The 17,979-nt window shown below is 41.5% G+C and overlaps 1 protein-coding gene across 1 annotated transcript in view; it reads left to right on the forward strand.

The window, feature by feature from the left end:
- The window catches only part of plxnb1b (plexin b1b), a 134,580-nt gene that overhangs the window by 51,546 nt on the left and 65,055 nt on the right, over positions 1–17,979 (forward strand).

Here is a 17,979-nt window from a genome sequence, read left to right on the forward strand (position 1 = left end):
TTCTGAAAGGATGTGGTCATTTCAGAAAGTTTTCCCCTAAGGGACTGTAATATGTGTTGGCCCATTTGTTTGGAAGGGCTGGTCTGTGTATTCTTTATTAGTCTGGTACTACCATATAGGGCCCTATAAAATCCACCTTGTGGAAAATGCAGACAGAATCACAGAATCCAGACATTAAAACGTAATTCAACAATCTAAAAGAAAATGTATTGAAGTCATTCAAAAATTCTTTAATTTTCCCACGTTAATCATAAGACATGAACAAAATGCATCAGCGATTCGTATTCCTGCAACTTTCTGCAACTGCACAGGAATGTCCATCTGTGTGCGTTGTGCTCGTATGTCTAGTCTACACTTAGTGTAGCCGTTAGCAATAATACTAATGATAACCATCTGCTGGTAGATGGAAAGGCTTTCCCAAAAATCTTCTCAATTAAATGTTACAAAGTAGCCTATGCCTACCTGGCAGTATGATATCATGATCATTTGCATCAATCCAGTGGCCATTTGTTTTGCTAACTCTGAAATCACATGAGCGCTACAGAAACACAGCTAACCTAACAACGGTCTTTGGCTGGTGCGCACTTGCATTAAAAGGTAACTACACCCACATTTTTTATGTATTAGATTTTTTCCCCAGACCTCCAACAGTGGTCTCCTGATGTGGTTCAAGCATTGTTATGGACTTGTTTAAAATAAAATAAAACAAATAAAAAAGTGTAATTTTGAGAGCAAGAACTGAATTTTGGAAAAAATAAATGGAATCTGGCAAAAAAATAAAACAGATTTTATAGGTCACTACTAGTAGTACACACACACGCGCCCTTCCACTGAAGTTCTTCTTGCCACAGCCCTTGCCTTCAGGCCTCGGCAACCATCCCTTGAATACATTCTTTTTTGCCTCTAACCCATTTCCTGTTTTTAGTTTAGTTTCTTTGTTCTTGGCCTTCAGCCATGTCCTTGCTAAATGACTGTACTCTGAAAGAGTTAATACATACAGCCGTGATGTAATCAGCAGTCTCTTTGCAGAACAAGGTGACTTTCCTTCAGCGAGGGAGCAGTAGTCATAACAAGCAGGCAGAAGTAATCAAATCATGTCATTTGACATGATTCCCTCTTCTTCTTTTTTTTTCATCCCCCCCTTTACTTAATCTCCATCCCGTGAACAATGTCTGGGGTTAATGCAGTAGCCAGGCCCGAAGAGAGGGAACAAGGCGCACTCCTCCTCGTCATCCAATGTCATCTCCATCCCTCTCTGCTTCCCACTCCGCAGAAACAGTCCGGAATCATAATCACCACTTGACCGTTTGTGACTTTCACATGGCCGACTGTAGATGCTCCAGGGTTGAAGTAGAGGTGACTTCCCCCCTTTATCAGAATTTTTCCAATCTGATGCTTCGTTGCTTAAATACAGAACATTTTATGGTTTATGGTTTATGGTTTATGCTTTATGGTTGGTGCCTCTGCCTTTGATGTTGAGGGCTAGAAAATCCTGCTCAGTCAAATAAAAAGGGCTTTGAAATGGAATAAGTGGGTCAATCCCTTGACAGGTTTGCAACTGTGCATATGTTTGGGTCTTGAAACAGCACTCAGAACCGTTGTGTGTGTGGCTCTGTTGCTAGAGAGTGGTACTTGTAACGTCAAAGGTCATGCGTTGAATTCCCGCTGGGGCCACTCATATAAAAAAAACTATGCACACATAAATTGCTTTGGACAAAAGGGTCTGCTTAATGGGATATATTACAATGGGATATATTATATATCACATTACACACATTTTGCCCTGATATTTGTATAGGATGGCCCAAACTTCTTAAGAATGGGACATTGTACAAACATGACATTTTATGGAGAATATTGTGTAGTGTGAAAAGCAAGTTTGGTTACAGTATCTTAGGATTCAATGCATGCAGGGTCAACTACTGCCTATACTTTTTATTTATTTACAGTGCCTTGCGAAAGTATTCGGCCCCCTTGAACTTTGCGACCTTTTGCCACATTTCAGGCTTCAAACATAAAGATATAAAACTGTATTTTTTTGTGAAGAATAAACAACAAGTGGGACACAATCATGAAGTGGAACGACATTTATTGGATATTTCAAACTTTTTTAACAAATCAAAAACTGAAAAATTGGGCGTGCAAAATTATTCAGCCCCTTTTACTTTCAGTGCAGCAAACTCTCTCCAGAAGTTCAGTGAGGATCTCTGAATGATCCAATGTTGACCTAAATGACTAATGATGATGAATACAATCCACCTGTGTGTAATCAAGTCTCCGTATAAATGCACCTGCACTGTGATAGTCTCAGAGGTCCGTTAAAAGCGCAGAAAGCATCATGAAGAACACGGAACACACCAGGCAGGTCCGAGATACTGTTGTGAAGAAGTTTAAAGCCGGATTTGGATACAAAAAGATTTCCCAAGCTTTAAACATCCCAAGGAGCACTGTGCAAGCGATAATATTGAAATGGAAGGAGTATCAGACCACTGCAAATCTACCAAGACCTGGCCGTCCCTCTAAACTTTCAGCTCATACAAGGAGAAGACTGATCAGAGATGCAGCCAAGAGGACCATGATCACTCTGGATGAACTGCAGAGATCTACAGCTGAGGTGGGAGACTCTGTCCATAGGACAACAATCAGTCGTATATTGCACAAATCTGGCCTTTATGGAAGAGTGGCAAGAAGAAAGCCATTTCTTAAAGATATCCATAAAAAGTGTTGTTTAAAGTTTGCCACAAGCCACCTGGGAGACACACCAAACATGTGGAAGAAGGTGCTCTGGTCAGATGAAACCAAAATTGAACTTTTTGGCAACAATGCAAAACGTTATGTTTGGCGTAAAAGCAACACTGAACGCACCATCCCCACTGTCAAACATGGTGGTGGCAGCATCATGGTTTGGGCCTGCTTTTCTTCAGCAGGGACAGGGAAGATGGTTAAAATTGATGGGAAGATGGATGGAGCCAAATACAGGACCATTCTGGAAGAAAACCTGATGGAGTCTGCAAAAGACCTGAGACTGGGACGGAGATTTGTCTTCCAACAAGACAATGATCCAAAACATAAAGCAACATCTACAATGGAATGGTTCAAAAATAAACATATCCAGGTGTTAGAATGGCCAAGTCAAAGTCCAGACCTGAATCCAATCGAGAATCTGTGGAAAGAACTGAAAACTGCTGTTCACAAATGCTCTCCATCCAACTCGAGCTGTTTTGCAAGGAGGAATGGGAAAAAATGTCAGTCTCTCGATGTGCAAAACTGATAGAGGCATACCCCAAGCGACTTACAGCTGTAATCGCAGCAAAAGGTGGCGCTACAAAGTATTAACTTAAGGGGGCTGAATAATTTTGCACGCCCAATTTTTCAGTTTTTGATTTGTTAAAAAAGTTTGAAATATCCAATAAATGTCGTTCCACTTCATGATTGTGTCCCACTTGTTGTTGATTCTTCACAAAAAAATACAGTTTTATATCTTTATGTTTGAAGCCTGAAATGTGGCAAAAGGTTGCAAAGTTCAAGGGGGCCGAATACTTTCGCAAGGCACTGTAACTAGGCAAGTCAGTTAAGAACAAATTCTAATTTACAATGACGGCCTACACCGGCCAAACCCAGACGACGCTGGGCCAATTGTGCGCCACCTTATGGGACAATCACGGCCGGTTGTGATACAGACTGGATTCGAACCAGAGTGTCTGTTGTGACGCCTCTAGCGCTGAGATGCAGTGCCTTTGACCACTGCACCACTCTGGAGCCACTGCCTAAAAACACACATTCTAAAGAAAACTGAAAGCATCTATCTGGGGAGTATCTGGTAGTAGAACACTAATTAAGCTATTCAGTCGTTTATTTAGCAAATCATTCCTTTCTGACTTCTGTAGCAAGCTATGTTCAAATGCTACTCTAAAATTATTCAATGGTGGATCGGGACCTTGGTGCTAATTAGAACTTTCTATCTTAACTGGGTCACTGCCTGCTTTGTGGTTTGTTTTGCTATTCAAATGTATTAAAATGGGAAAATATGCCATCCCTGCCGAACGACCCAATGTGGTTTTGTTGCCTTTGCTTATTTCTTTGTCCGTTGGTGGGTTGGGCTGTGTGGCTCTATTAAGGACTTTCTAGTCTGGTCAAACTCTAAATATTTGTCCAGAATGTACACCAAATTTAAATGAGGAACGTTGAACTTGTCATGAAAGAAAACAACTAGAATTTTTCTATATACAGTAAATGGTCATCTATATTTCCCCAAATACTTCCATTTGACAGTTTGGCTGGGTTTTAATGAGACTGAGTGATGTTGAGGTGGGTGGGGGGGTTTCTTCAGTAAAGACCCTCCTGTGCTCTGTTGATGTTTTTTTGTTTTTTTCAGTCTCTCCCCTCCACATTGGCCCCAACGTTCCCCTCACTGTCATTACCCAGTCTTTCTTGCTTTCTCTCCTTCACGCTCTCCATCCGTACTCAGCCCGACAGAGACAAACTAAGCGGGAGAAGCAGAGAGAGACTAAGTCAGAGGGAGTGAGATTGAAAAGGACATCTCTAAGACAATTCTAGACCGTTAAAAAGGCCGGGACCGAAAGACCAAGTGAGAGGCAGAGAGAGTCTGAAATTGAAGAAAAAAATTGAGAGTGACCAAGCAGATAAACTGAGAACTAGAGTGTGCAGAAGATCTGTGGTTTTAGGCTGACTGAAGAATCCCCAGAGGTACAGTCAAACACACATGGGCCTGATCAATAATGGACACTGGTCCCCAGGCGCTTAGCCTGGCCAGACACGCACACACACATGCAGATACAGACACGGACACACCATCCTGGGCTAGTCTCCTGGGGAATTGATGCACGGTGACAAATTGACACTCCTCCCCTCCACCCTTTTCTCTATGCTCTGGTCTCAGACAAGCCACAGAAACAAGGATTGAGAAAGCAAGAATCGGATGGCAAGGAAAATATTTAGACACAGCACTGCACTGCATTTGTGCTAGAGGCGTCACTACAGACACCCTGGATCAAATCCAGGCTGTATCACAACTGGCCTTGATTGGGAGTCCCATAGGGTGGTGAACATTTGGCCCAGCGTCATCTGGGTTTGGCCGGTGTAGGCCGTCATTGTAAATAAGAATGTGTTCTTAACTGACTTGCCTAGTTAAAGGTTCAATTTATTTATTTTTTAAATTGTGATTTTATCTATAAGAACATGACTAGTTTAGCTGTATGCTTCTCATGGTCAGATGGCATGGCCAGGGATGACAGGGTAATGAATAGCAGTTAGCTAGCTGTCAGCGCTATACTCCTGATAACAATGTGGGAGCGTGGACTGGGGAAATAGGCTGTCAATCCTGCATCAGGACTCTCCCTGCCACACAGACCGAGCAAGGGGAAGGGGGGACCCTCTTTAGGAAAAAGTGTGTGTGCGTGCCTGTGTGTAGTTGTGCATGGTAAAGATCTATACAATGCACACTGCTAATTCAAAAACTATGGACGGACCAATATACACACAGCCCTGACAAGACAATGTAAATTATATATTATCATTATTGAAGATAATGCAAAGCTCACTGAATTTAATGTAGGCTAGCTGACAATGCGTTGCGAATCGACGTTGCTGAATGAGAAAATACATTCCTATTACAAAACTACATTGCAAAATGGGGAAAAAAAATACATTGCTGAATGTAAAAATGCATTGCTGAATTTTGAAACTACATTGCTGAATGGCAAACTATACTGACCAAAAATATAATTGCAACATGTACATGTTCGTCCCATGTTTCATGAGCTGAAATGAAAGATCCCAGAAATGTTCCATACGCACAAAAAAACATTTCTCAAAAATGTTGAGCACAAATTTGTTTACATCCCTGTTAGTGAGCATTTAGCCTTTGCCAAGATAATTCATCCACCGGACAGGTGTGGCATATCAAGAAGTTGATTAAACAGCATGAACATTACAGAGGTGCACCTTGTGCAATAAAAGGCTATAAAAGACAATAAAAGGCTACTCTAAAATGTGCAGATCTCTCGCACAACACAATGCCACAGATGTCTCAAGTTGAGGGAGCATGCAATTGGCATGTTGATTGCAGCAATGTCCACCAGAGCTGTTGCCAGAGAATTTAATGTTAATTTCTCTACCTTAAGCCACCTCCTACTTTGTTTTAGAAAATTTGTCAGTACGTCCAACCAGCCTCTCAACCACAGAGTATTTCTGTCTGTGATAAAGGCTCATTTTGATTGGCACGGCCTGACTCCACAGTGGGTGGGCCTATGCCCAGTCATGTGAAATCCACAGATTAGAGCCTAATGAATTTATTAAAATGCTTCCTTTATATGAACTGTAACTCAGTAAAATCGTTGCCAATGTTGCATGTTGGGTTGTATATTTTTGAAACTACATTGCCGAATGGGAAATAATATTGCCAAATTTTCTATGTCAAAGCAATAATGGCCGGTAGTAAAGTTGGGGTGTGGCTGCAGTGCACACAGTCAGTGAATAGATCCATTGTTCCTCTAACAGGTAGCTTCACTCTTGGGCTTATTCAGTAACCCATTCACTGGTGTAGGACTCATTTTGTGTGTGTGTGTGTGTGTGTGGGTCTGGTGTATGTATGACGTCTGCGTCGCGTGGGCGGCAAAATGTTTAATTATTCTGTGTGTGTGGTTGTGCGCCTTCTGTGTTAGTAAGGGCATGTATCATCATGGGTAGCGTGTGTGTGGATCAATGGCCCCTATGGATCTGCCTATCAGTGTTAACAGGAGGAGAAGAGCATTAGATTGAGCTCATCTGTGTCTCTACAGGAGGTTATAGTGATCCTGTGGCTAGTGAGTGAGGTCGATAGTTTGTGTGTGTTTTGTGCGTTGATAGGTTTACATAATGTGTTTGCATGTGAATTAATTCACGGTAATGTACAAGTGGGTTCATACCGTGTGTGTGCGCGTGTGCGCATCTCCCTCCTTTCTGCATCCCCCTGTAAGCTTCACACACACACACACACAGTCCCATTTGCGGTCAGCAGGGGGGTGATGGGGAGCTGGAGGGGTGTCCATTGTGTGTTAAATGGAGCTGTCCATCCCCTGACATTGGAACAGAAGGAATAAGAAACCCCCCTCTGCCCTACACCCCCTAAACCACTCTGCTCTTTCGTTCTTTCTTTCTTTCTTTCTTTCTTTCTTTCTTTCGTTCGTTCGTTCGTTCGTTCGTTCGTTCGTTCGTTCGTTCGTTCGTTCTTTCTTTCTTTCTTTCTTTCTTTCTTTCTTTCTTTCTTTCTTTCTTTCTTTCTTTCTTTCTTTCTTTCTTTCTTTCTTTCTTTCTTTCTTTCTTTCTTTCTTTCTTTCTTTCTTTCTTTCTTTCTTTCTTTCTTTCTTCTTTCTTTCTTTCTTTCTTTCTTTCTTTCTTTCTTTCTTTCTTTCTTTCTTTCTTTCTTTCTTTCTTTCTTTCTTTCTTTCTTTCTTTCTTTCTTTCTTTCTTTCTTTCTTTCTTTCTTTCTTTCTTTCTTTCTTTCTTTCTTTCTTTCTTTCTTTCTTTCTTTCTTTCTTTCTTTCTTTCTTTCTTTCTTTCTTTCTTTCTTTCTTTCTTTCTTTCTTTCTTTCTTTCTTTCTTTCTTTCTTTCTTTCTTTCTTTCTTTCTTTCTTTCTTTCTTTCTTTCTTTCTTTCTTTCTTTCTTTCTTTCTTTCTTTCTTTCTTTCTTTCTTTCTTTCTTTCTTTCTTTCTTTCTTTCTTTCTTTCTTTCTTTCTTTCTTTCTTTCTTTCTTTCTTTCTTTCTTTCTTTCTTTCTTTCTTTCTTTCTTTCTTTCTTTCTTTCTTTCTTTCTTTCTTTCTTTCTTTCTTTCTTTCTTTCTTTCTTTCTTTCTTTCTTTCTTTCTTTCTTTCTTTCTTTCTTTTCTTTCTTTCTTTCTTTCTTTCTTTCTTTCTTTCTTTCTTTCTTTCTTTCTTTCTTTCTTTCTCCATATGTGGAAGTATGAGACCGGTGTTTTTTGATTTGGGACCCAACCGTTGGGTTGGCTCATCCATCATAGCCTGTCTCCACCACCCTCCTCTACTCCCGATTGGTTTGACTCCTTGGGGAGATGATTGGGCTGGACCATTGGCTCACAGATGGAGAGGTGGGTAGGGGAGTGGAAATCCACTTTGGTTTACTTTATGACTGGACCTTGTATGGATTTTCTCAGTATCACAAAGGAAAGGGTAGAGGGAGTTTTTATACCTCCGCTGGCTTTGTTGTAGTAGATTGGGGGAATTGAGACTGTGCACAGTATGTGTGAATGGTAGAGCACACATTATGAATTAGCATTTATTTATTTTTTTGCGTGTATGTGGGGGATGTGACCCCTCTGGTTATCTGCTACTGGGCACCTGACACCATGTACTCTTTTGGATCACATTATGAACAATATTTAACCAAACTTCAGGCTATGTCCTTCTATATACAATGCTTAAACATCGTGTCAAAGGGCATAAGGTACTAGCACATATCAGGCTTGGGCCCTTGGCTCTATCTTAATTTGCCTTTCTGCAATTCCTTCCATCCTTTTCTCCTCACCGCCTCATCTACCATGTTGGAGGTCATCCTTTCCTTTGGAGCCTATTTTCCAATGCATTTTGAGAAAGAGGGGAGGAGAACAAATGCAAGGAATCAAGGACAGATATATTAAGATAATTTGTTGCCCTTTTGAAACTGCCAGAAACAATGTGACATCTAAGCCATGAGAGTACACGGCACATTTCAGCTCGACTCGTTAACAACCTGTAGGGGCTGCCTCCCAAAGGGCACCCTATGCACTATATATAGCAGGTAATAGGGTGTCATAGAGTACCACAGTATGAGTCATAATACCCATAAAACCTAGCGGTCAAAGAGGGAAATGGTTCCAATAGTTTTTTTTCCACCATTAAATCCCATAGGGGCTTTTAGAGCACTTAAACTAAGGCTGTGTTTCGTGTAGACTTAACCTGGCGTGGCGTTTTGGGAACCGTGTAAATGTCTGACTTTGCTCAATATATTCGCCTGTATTTACCCCTGACAAATTAAATGGTAAGTAGCTGCTAATGTGGCTATCATAAAGAACTACAAATGCCATGATGTAGACGAGACTACCGAATTGAGGCAAAGGTAAGACTCTCTGGATTAACTATCTAATGTTAGCTAAATGTAGTAATTAATAAATTGGCTACATTTCTGTGAACTGTCTTGGGCAAGTTTTATATTTACGCAAAACCTGTTCGAAGTAGATGACGTGCAGGAGCTTGCAGTGATTTGTAATCGTGCATGATGTCTACTTTGATGCTAATTAGCATTTTTAAATCTGAGCGTAAATGGAGACAAATATATTGATAGAAGTCACCTTTGTCTGATATTTTTATTTTTTATTTTTTTACATGGTTAAAACATCACGCCAGGGTAAGCTTACATGAAACACAGCCCTTATTTTCATTGTTTCTATAATCCCTAATGGGAAAAATAAATGGTGGAAAAACAATTGGAACCATTTCCCAATTTGACCGCTAGGTTTTATGGGTATTATGACATTTCCACTGTGGGGCTCTATTTGGGGCGCATCCTAAGAAAGGCACATAACACATAACATAACTTTTCAATGTGAATAAGTATCTTCCTGCCTCATCCTTGATGGAGAGATTAAACGGGGCTTTTGTCTGTGTGTTTCCAAGGTAAGGTCAGAGAGACCTTGTTTATCATGTGAGCCGTGCCATGCCGTACTGTACTAGGCTGCTTGCGTTCCTGTTTAATGAGGTGTGTGCCTGTGTGACCCTTTATCCTGTCTGGGACACTATGATGAATGGGACTGTTCTAGTGGAGGTGTGAGACTTGACTGTGGAGTGTTATCCCGCTTAGCGTACACACATACTAACGAACATACACACTCTTTGTCTTTTTTGTCTCTCTCCCTCTCCCATAAGGCTGTGTGGGTGTGGTATCACTCTTAAGGATCTTCCGTACTCCTCAGACAAACTGTTCAGAAATGTAAAGACTACCCACTACACAACTATACAATCGCTAGACATCTATCTATATACCATTGATGTCGGAAGTTTACGTACACAGCCAAATACATTTAAACTCAGTTTTTCACAATTTCTGACATTTAATCATAGTAAAAATCCCCTGTTTTAGGTCAGTTAGGATCACCACTTTATTTTAAGAATGTGAAATGTCAGAATAATAGAGAATTTATTTATTTCATCACATTCCCAGTGGGTCAGAAGTTTACATGCACTCAATTAGTATTTGGTAGCATTGCTTTTAACCTGGGTCAAACGTTTCAGGCAGCCTTCCACAAGCTTCCCACAATAAATTGGGTGAATTTTGGCCTATTCCTCCTGACAGAGCTGGTGAAACTGAGTCAGGTGTGTAGGCCTCCTTGCTCACACACACTTTTTCAGTTATGCCCACAAATTTTCTATGGGATTGAGGTCAGGGCTTTGTGATGGCCACTCCAATACCTTGACTTTTTTGTCCATGAGCCATTTTGCCACAACTTTGGAAGTATGTTTGGGGTCATTGTCCATTTGGAAGACCCATTTGCGACCAAGTTTTAAGTTCCTGATTGATGTCTTGAGGTTTTGCTTCAATATATCTACGTAATTTTCCTCCCTCATGATGCCATCTATTTTGTGAAGTGCACCAGTCCCTCCTGCAGCAAAGCACCCCCACAACATGATGCTGCTACCCCTGTACTTCACAGTTGGGATGGTGTTCTTCGGCTTGCAAGCCTCCCCCTTTTTCCTCCAAACATAACGATGGTCATGATGGCCAAACAGTTATATTTTTGTTTCATCAGACCAGAGGACAATACTCCAAAAAGTACGATCTTTCTCCCCATGTGCAGTTGCAAACCATAGTCTGGCTTTTTTGTGGTGGTTTTGGAGCAGTGGTTTCTTCCTAGCTGAGCGGCCTTTCAGGTTAAGTCGATATAGGACTCGTTTTACTGTGGATATAGATACTTTTGTACCTGTTTCCTCCAGCATCTTCACAAGGTCCTTTGCTGCTGTTCTGGGATTGACTTACACTTTTCGCACCGAAGTATGTTCATCTCTAGGAGACAGAACGCATCTCCTTCCTGAGCGGTATGACGGCTGCGTGGTCCCATGGTGTTTATACTTGCATACTATTGTTTGTACAGATGAACGTGGTACCTTCAGGTGTTTGGAAATTGCTCCCAAGGATGAACCAGACTTATGAAGGTCTACAATTGTTTCTCTGAGGTCTTGGCTGATTTTGTTTAGATTTTCTTATGATGTCACGCAAAGAGGCACTGAGTTTGAAGGTAGGCCTTGAAATACATCCACAGGTACACCTTCAATTGACACAAAATATATCAATTAGCCTGTCAGAAGCTTCTAAAGCCATGACATTTTCTGGAATTTTCCAAGCTGTTTAAAGGCACAGTCAACTTACTGTATGTAAACTTTTGACCCACTGGAATTGTGATACAACGAATTATAAGTGAAATTGTAACGCTCTTCTGAAGAAGAGGACCAAAGCGCAGCGCGGTACGTGTTCATGATTATTTATTCAAACTGAACACTGAAACAAAATAACAAAGTGGAACAAAACGAAACAGTTATGTCTGGTGTAAACACAAAACAGAAAACAACTACCCACAAAACACAGGTAGGGAAAAGATGCCTAAGTATGATTCTCAATCAGAGACGACAATAGACAGTTGCCTCTGAGATCCACACCCGGGCCAAACACAAAGAAATAGAAAACATAGAAATAAAGAAACTAGAATGTCCACCCTAGTCACACCCTGGCCTAACCAAAATGGAGAATAAAAACCTCTCTATGGCCAGGGCGTGACAGAAAGAATCTGTCTGTAAACAATTGTTGGGATTATTACTTGTGTCATGCAGAAAGTAGATGTCCTAACCGACTTGCCAAAACTATCATTTGTTAACAAGACATTTGTGGAGTGATTGAAGTTTTAATGATTTCAACCTAAGTGTATGTAAACTTCCGACCAACTGTATATAGGCTCTAGTATCTAGATATGCTTATAGCTTGTAGTATGTGCCTATAGCATTTTAAATTAAGGTTAGTTGTGGTAAGTGCTAGATAATGGACTGAATATACAGACTGGTCAACCAAAACGTGTAATATTAAACTGGAACTTTCTCTACTTTTTAAAGGCGACATACAATTATAATGTTGCTTTCATGTGATGCAAACATGTATAGTATCTGGCTAAATGGTTATAAATTACATGTTGATTATCTTTTATAAAGGTTTGATGCATTTCTTAAGCCCATTTCAAAGTTACGAACATTTCGGTGTTCGGAAACTACTTCCATTCCCATTGTGTTCGTATCACTGAGGTCCTACTGACGTTCTACTGATCCTCCAATCAACTCAAATGGAAGCCTCATCTTCTTGAAATAAATATTGAAAGTGTTACTTAAAGAGACAACAGAACATATCCACAAGAATATGTCATCTGCAACCAGAGGGTGAAAAAAACTCTAGACCACCTTTACTCCACATTTAAAGCTCTCCCTCACCCTCCATTTGGAAAATATTATCATAATTCTGTCCTGATTCCTGCTTACAAGTAATATTGAAGTGGTCAGATGACGCAGATGCTACGCTACAGGATTGTTTTGCTAACACGGACTGGAATATTTTCCAGGATTCATCCAATGGCGTTGACGAGTATACCACTTCAGTCACCGGCTTCATCAATAAGTGTATCGATGACGTCGTCCCCACAGTGACCATACGTACATTTCCCAACTAGAAGCCACGGATTACAGGCAACGTCCGCACCGAGCTAAAGGCTTGAGCTGCTGCTTTCAAGGAGCGGGACATGATTCCGGACGCTTATAAGAAACCCTGCTATGTCCTCAGACGAACCATCAAACAGGCAAAGCATCAATACCGGACTAAGATTGAATCCTACTACACCGGCTCTGACACTCGTCATATGTGGCAGGGCTTAAACTATTACGGACTACAAAGGGAAACCCAGCCGCGAGTTGCCCAGTGACGCGAGCCTACCAGATGAGCTAAATGCCTTTTTATGCTCGCTTTGAGGCAAGCAACACTGAAGCATGCATGAGAGCACCAGCTGTTCCAGACGACTGTGATCACGCTCTCTGTAGCCAATGTGAGCAAGACTTTTAAACAGGTCAACATTCACAAAGCCATGGGGCCAGATGGATTACCAGAATGTGTACTCAAAGCATGCGTGGACCAACAGGCAAGTGTCTTCACTGACATTTTCAACCTCTCCCTGGCCTGTAATACCTACATGTTTCAAACAGATCAATCAAGCAAATATATTTATAAAGCCCTTTTTACATCAGGCGATGTCACAAAGTGCTGTACGGTAACCCAGCCTAAAACCCCAGCAAGCAATGCAGATGTCATTCTACGGCGCAACCAGCTTTAACAGACGTTTCTCAGCACTATATCAACATGTCCTAAAAAACTGACATCTCTGATCTTTTCGGGCCTGAATAAATCCCTGAGACCTTTTAACATCTCCATACTATACACATACCATGTTGTCTTGTTTAATGAAGTCGGGTATAATTTAGAGTGTCTTATATTGTCCGCCTATAGGCCGAAGTCGGGGGTCGAGCCTTCGTAGTGTCGGCTGAATGTGCCACAGTGTGAGTGCTGGGGAGGCTGAAATGTCAAGCAGTGTTTTTCCAAGCTTCCAGTATGTATGGTGGAGAGAAGGGAGCACAGATGGGAGTGTGTAACATTCCTGAACCAGCTTCACAGAGAGGAGAGATGGAGCGAGGAAGACGTGGAGAGAGCGTGATGACAAATATTGATAGACGAGAGGAGTGAGTAAGGGGACAGAAAAAAGCGTCCAACAGAGTTCAATGCGGCAGAGCTGCGTGATTTATTGGGACATACGTCTGCAACTTGAGAACAGCCAATGAAATGAGGTTTGTAAATGTGGAATGAATAAATGGCCCATCGGACTATTGGGGCTACACGGCTCTGAACTATGAATTGAGCTTTATGGAAAGCGGAGGGTAAAGAGTTACGCAATGGGAAAAAAACACGGACAGAGAAGGAATGGAGAAGTGGAAGAGTTAGTTAAGCTGTAGAAAGGAGGACGAGATGGAAAAGGAGAGGAATGGAAGAACTAGGGACAAAGAGGAAGAATGAGAGGGAGAAAGGAGACCGACACAAAAAGAGTATGAACAAGAGAGGGAAAGGAGACCGTGGACAGCAGACAGGTGGGTCTGAAGGACGGAGGCAAGCCTCCCCATGTCCTTGTGAAAAGAAGAGGGGTATGTTCCTCCTCCGGCCCAACCTAATAACCATTCTATAGTCACGTCCTTCAACGACTTATTAGCTCAATCCCGCCTCGGTGTTGTGAAACAGTCTAGGAGAGAACCTAGTACAAGTTTGTTATGACAGACAAACATATTGGCGTGCGAATATGATATATACAGTGCCTTGCGAAAGTATTCGGCCCCCTTGAACTTTGCGACCTTTTGCCACATTTCAGGCTTCAAACATAAAGATATAAAACTGTATTTTTTTGTGAAGAATCAACAACAAGTGGGGCACAATCATGAAGTGGAACGACATTTATTGGATATTTCAAACTTTTTTAACAAATCAAAAACTGAAAATTTGGGCGTGCAAAATTATTCAGCCCCTTTACTTTCAGTGCAGCAAACTCTCTCCAGAAGTTCAGTGAGGATCTCTGAATGATCCAATGTTGACCTAAATGACTAATGATGATAAATACAATCCACCTGTGTGTAATCAAGTCTCCGTATAAATGCACCTGCACTGTGATAGTTTCAGAGGTCCGTTAAAAGCGCAGAGAGCATCATGAAGAACAAGGAACACACCAGGCGGGTCCGAGATACTGTTGTGAAGAAGTTTAAAGCCGGATTTGGATACAAAAAGATTTCCCAAGCTTTAAACATCCCAAGGAGCACTGTGCAAGCGATAATATTGAAATGGAAGGAGTATCAGACCACTGCAAATCTACCAAGACCTGGCCTTCCCTCTAAACTTTCAGCTCATACAAGGAGAAGACTTATCAGAGATGCAGCCAAGAGGCCCATGATCACTCTGGATGAACTGCAGAGATCTACAGCTGAGGTGGGAGACTCTGTCCATAGGACAACAATCAGTCGTATATTGCACAAATCTGGCCTTTATGGAAGAGTGGCAAGAAGAAAGCCATTTCTTAAAGATATCCATAAAAAGTGTTGTTTAAAGTTTGCCACAAGCCACCTGGGAGACACACCAAACATGTGGAAGAAGGTGCTCTGGTCAGATGAAACCAAAATTGAACTTTTTGGCAACAATGCAAAACGTTATGTTTGGCGTAAAAGCAACACAGCTGAACACACCATCCCCACTGTCAAACATGGTGGTGGCAGCATCATGGTTTGGGCCTGCTTTTCTTCAGCAGGGACAGGGAAGATGGTTAAAATTGATGGGAAGATGGATGGAGCCAAATACAGGACCATTCTGGAAGAAAACCTGATGGAGTCTGCAAAAGACCTGAGACTGGGACGGAGATTTGTCTTCCAACAAGACAATGATCCAAAACATAAAGCAAAATCTACAATGGAATGGTTCAAAAATAAACATATCCAGGTGTTAGAATGGCCAAGTCAAAGTCCAGACCTGAATCCAATCGAGAATCTGTGGAAAGAACTGAAAACTGCTGTTCACAAATGCTCTCCATCCAACCTCACTGAGCTCGAGCTGTTTTGCAAGGAGGAATGGGAAAACATTTCAGACTCTCGATGTGAAAAACTGATAGAGACATACCCCAAGCGACTTACAGCTGTAATCGCAGCAAAAGGTGGCGCTACAAAGTATTAACTTAAGGGGGCTGAATAATTTTGCACGCCCAATTTTTCAGTTTTTGATTTGTTAAAAAAGTTTGAAATATCCAATAAATGTCGTTCCACTTCATGATTGTGTCCCACTTGTTGTTGATTCTTCACAAAAAAATACAGTTTTATATCTTTATGTTTGAAGCTTGAAATGTGGCAAAAGGTCGCAAAGTTCAAGGGGGCCGAATACTTTCGCAAGGCACTGTGTATATATATATATATATATATAATGTAAATATGGTTATGTAAGCTAGCTCACCACAGGAATGTACTTGGAACTCTTATCTTCTCCTTTTATTTATCCTCACCAATCTACCCCTCATTCTTCTGTCACAGTTATGTTTGGCTGGATATAGACCTAGCTCCAGTCCTGTAATATTGGTTGCTTTATGAAGTAGAGTTTATCATGTCTTTGTACAGCTGTGATTGGTTTACAGTTATGTGTTTGTATATTTGTAAAGGGAGTGTATGTTTGTGTTCAGTGTATGAGAGGTGTATGTGTGCATGTGGTGTGTGGGAACAAAATATGAGAAAGTGGTGTGTGTTGTGCCTGGTAATATGAGGAACATAATCACCTCTCTTCAGCACCCTCAGCCATTGTCTCTGCGGTGCCATCTTGGAATCCAATGAACACAGGGAAAAGAGAGGGGATTTTCCTATTGTTCTGTCACCTGGTCCCCGAGTCCCCGACCCCTCAGTCTGACCTTTATCTGTGTTTCCAACCCAATCAGTGGCCAGCGCCACATTAGTACCACAACCACAGGGGGCCTAGCCAGGGCTAATCCCCCCTCTCTCTCTCACTCACTCACACGAGAGGCTGTGAATGAACAACCTCTACCAAGACTGGGTGCACTGATCTTGGGTTAAGGCGCCCGCATGCTCCCCATCCAAAACAGTTTGGAACAGTTTGTCCATATCTTATGGCAACATCAGCTGTTCGTGCACACATTTTTTCTCGAGTCAAGCTAATGTTCGGAATCCTACGACTACGCCTCTTTGTTTGGTGATTGATCAACAGTAGGGATTCCTCAATGAAGTCGTTTGTCATTCAACGATGGATGCCTTGTTTCATGCATACGTTTTCACTTGAGAAATACTGCACCAAACATCCTAGTTAGTAAAATTGCGCAACTAAGATATCCTCTGCAAAAAAAGTTCAAATGAATGACAGATTTGAGTTACCTTAGATTCATTCTGACTACTATTGCTGTTTTTCTTTCAAGCAAAGGTGGAAGGCATGCGAGCACACTCGTTTGGTTCACCTAGCCGAGTTTGGCTAGGCGCCAGCTGAACCGGTGCACCATCCAGCCAGGGAGAGAGCCCCAGGCTAGTGATCCAAAGCTCCAGGAATCCGTGGCATTTCGCAGACCCAGGCGAAGAGTCCTTTGGGGGAATAAATGGGAATGTGTTAAGGTCAACATTTATCCCCATGTGCCCTGTATGTACGCTGGAGAGAAACACACAGTTCTGTAACCTAATGCATTGGTTTATACTGAAGAGATTTGAGGGTTTCTTCATGGACATTGTTGTTTTGGTGGTTGTCTTTGTCCAGTCATATAACTGGTACACAACTACCACTTTTATTTCCAAAATGTCTTCATGTAAATTTGATTTGTTTGTCTTTGATCTATTTACGGTCTGGAATTGATTAGAATTATTCACTCTCTTTTTAAGGCCCATCTTTAGTGAATTTAATCTTGCTTATTGACAACGTTTGGCATGTCCGTGGCTCAGACATGGCAGACATAATGCAATTTACAGTAGGCCTAGCCCCTATATCAGTGCAAATGCTATGTTTAACAATACATTTCCATATTGAAGTCATGCATTTAGGCTTCTTACAACTTCCAGCCAACTTGACACAATTGTGGGAAGCATTTGAATCAACATGCCCAGCATCCCTGTGGAATATTGTCAGCACCTTTTAGAGTCCATGCCCCAATGAATTGAGGCTGTTCTAAGGGCAAAAGGGAGTGCAACTCAAAATTAGGAAGGAGTTCCTAATGTTTTGTATACTCAGTGTATTACGCTATGGAGCGCGTTCTGATTGGCCAGTGAGGGATCAAGCCTCGACACACCTAAAACCGTGTTTATTCAAAACCCAGCCCTTTTGCGCCACTGCTAGCTACTGCG

Source organism: Oncorhynchus mykiss, chromosome 17 (assembly GCF_013265735.2).
Source record: "Oncorhynchus mykiss isolate Arlee chromosome 17, USDA_OmykA_1.1, whole genome shotgun sequence".
Classification (NCBI taxonomy): domain Eukaryota; kingdom Metazoa; phylum Chordata; class Actinopteri; order Salmoniformes; family Salmonidae; genus Oncorhynchus; species Oncorhynchus mykiss.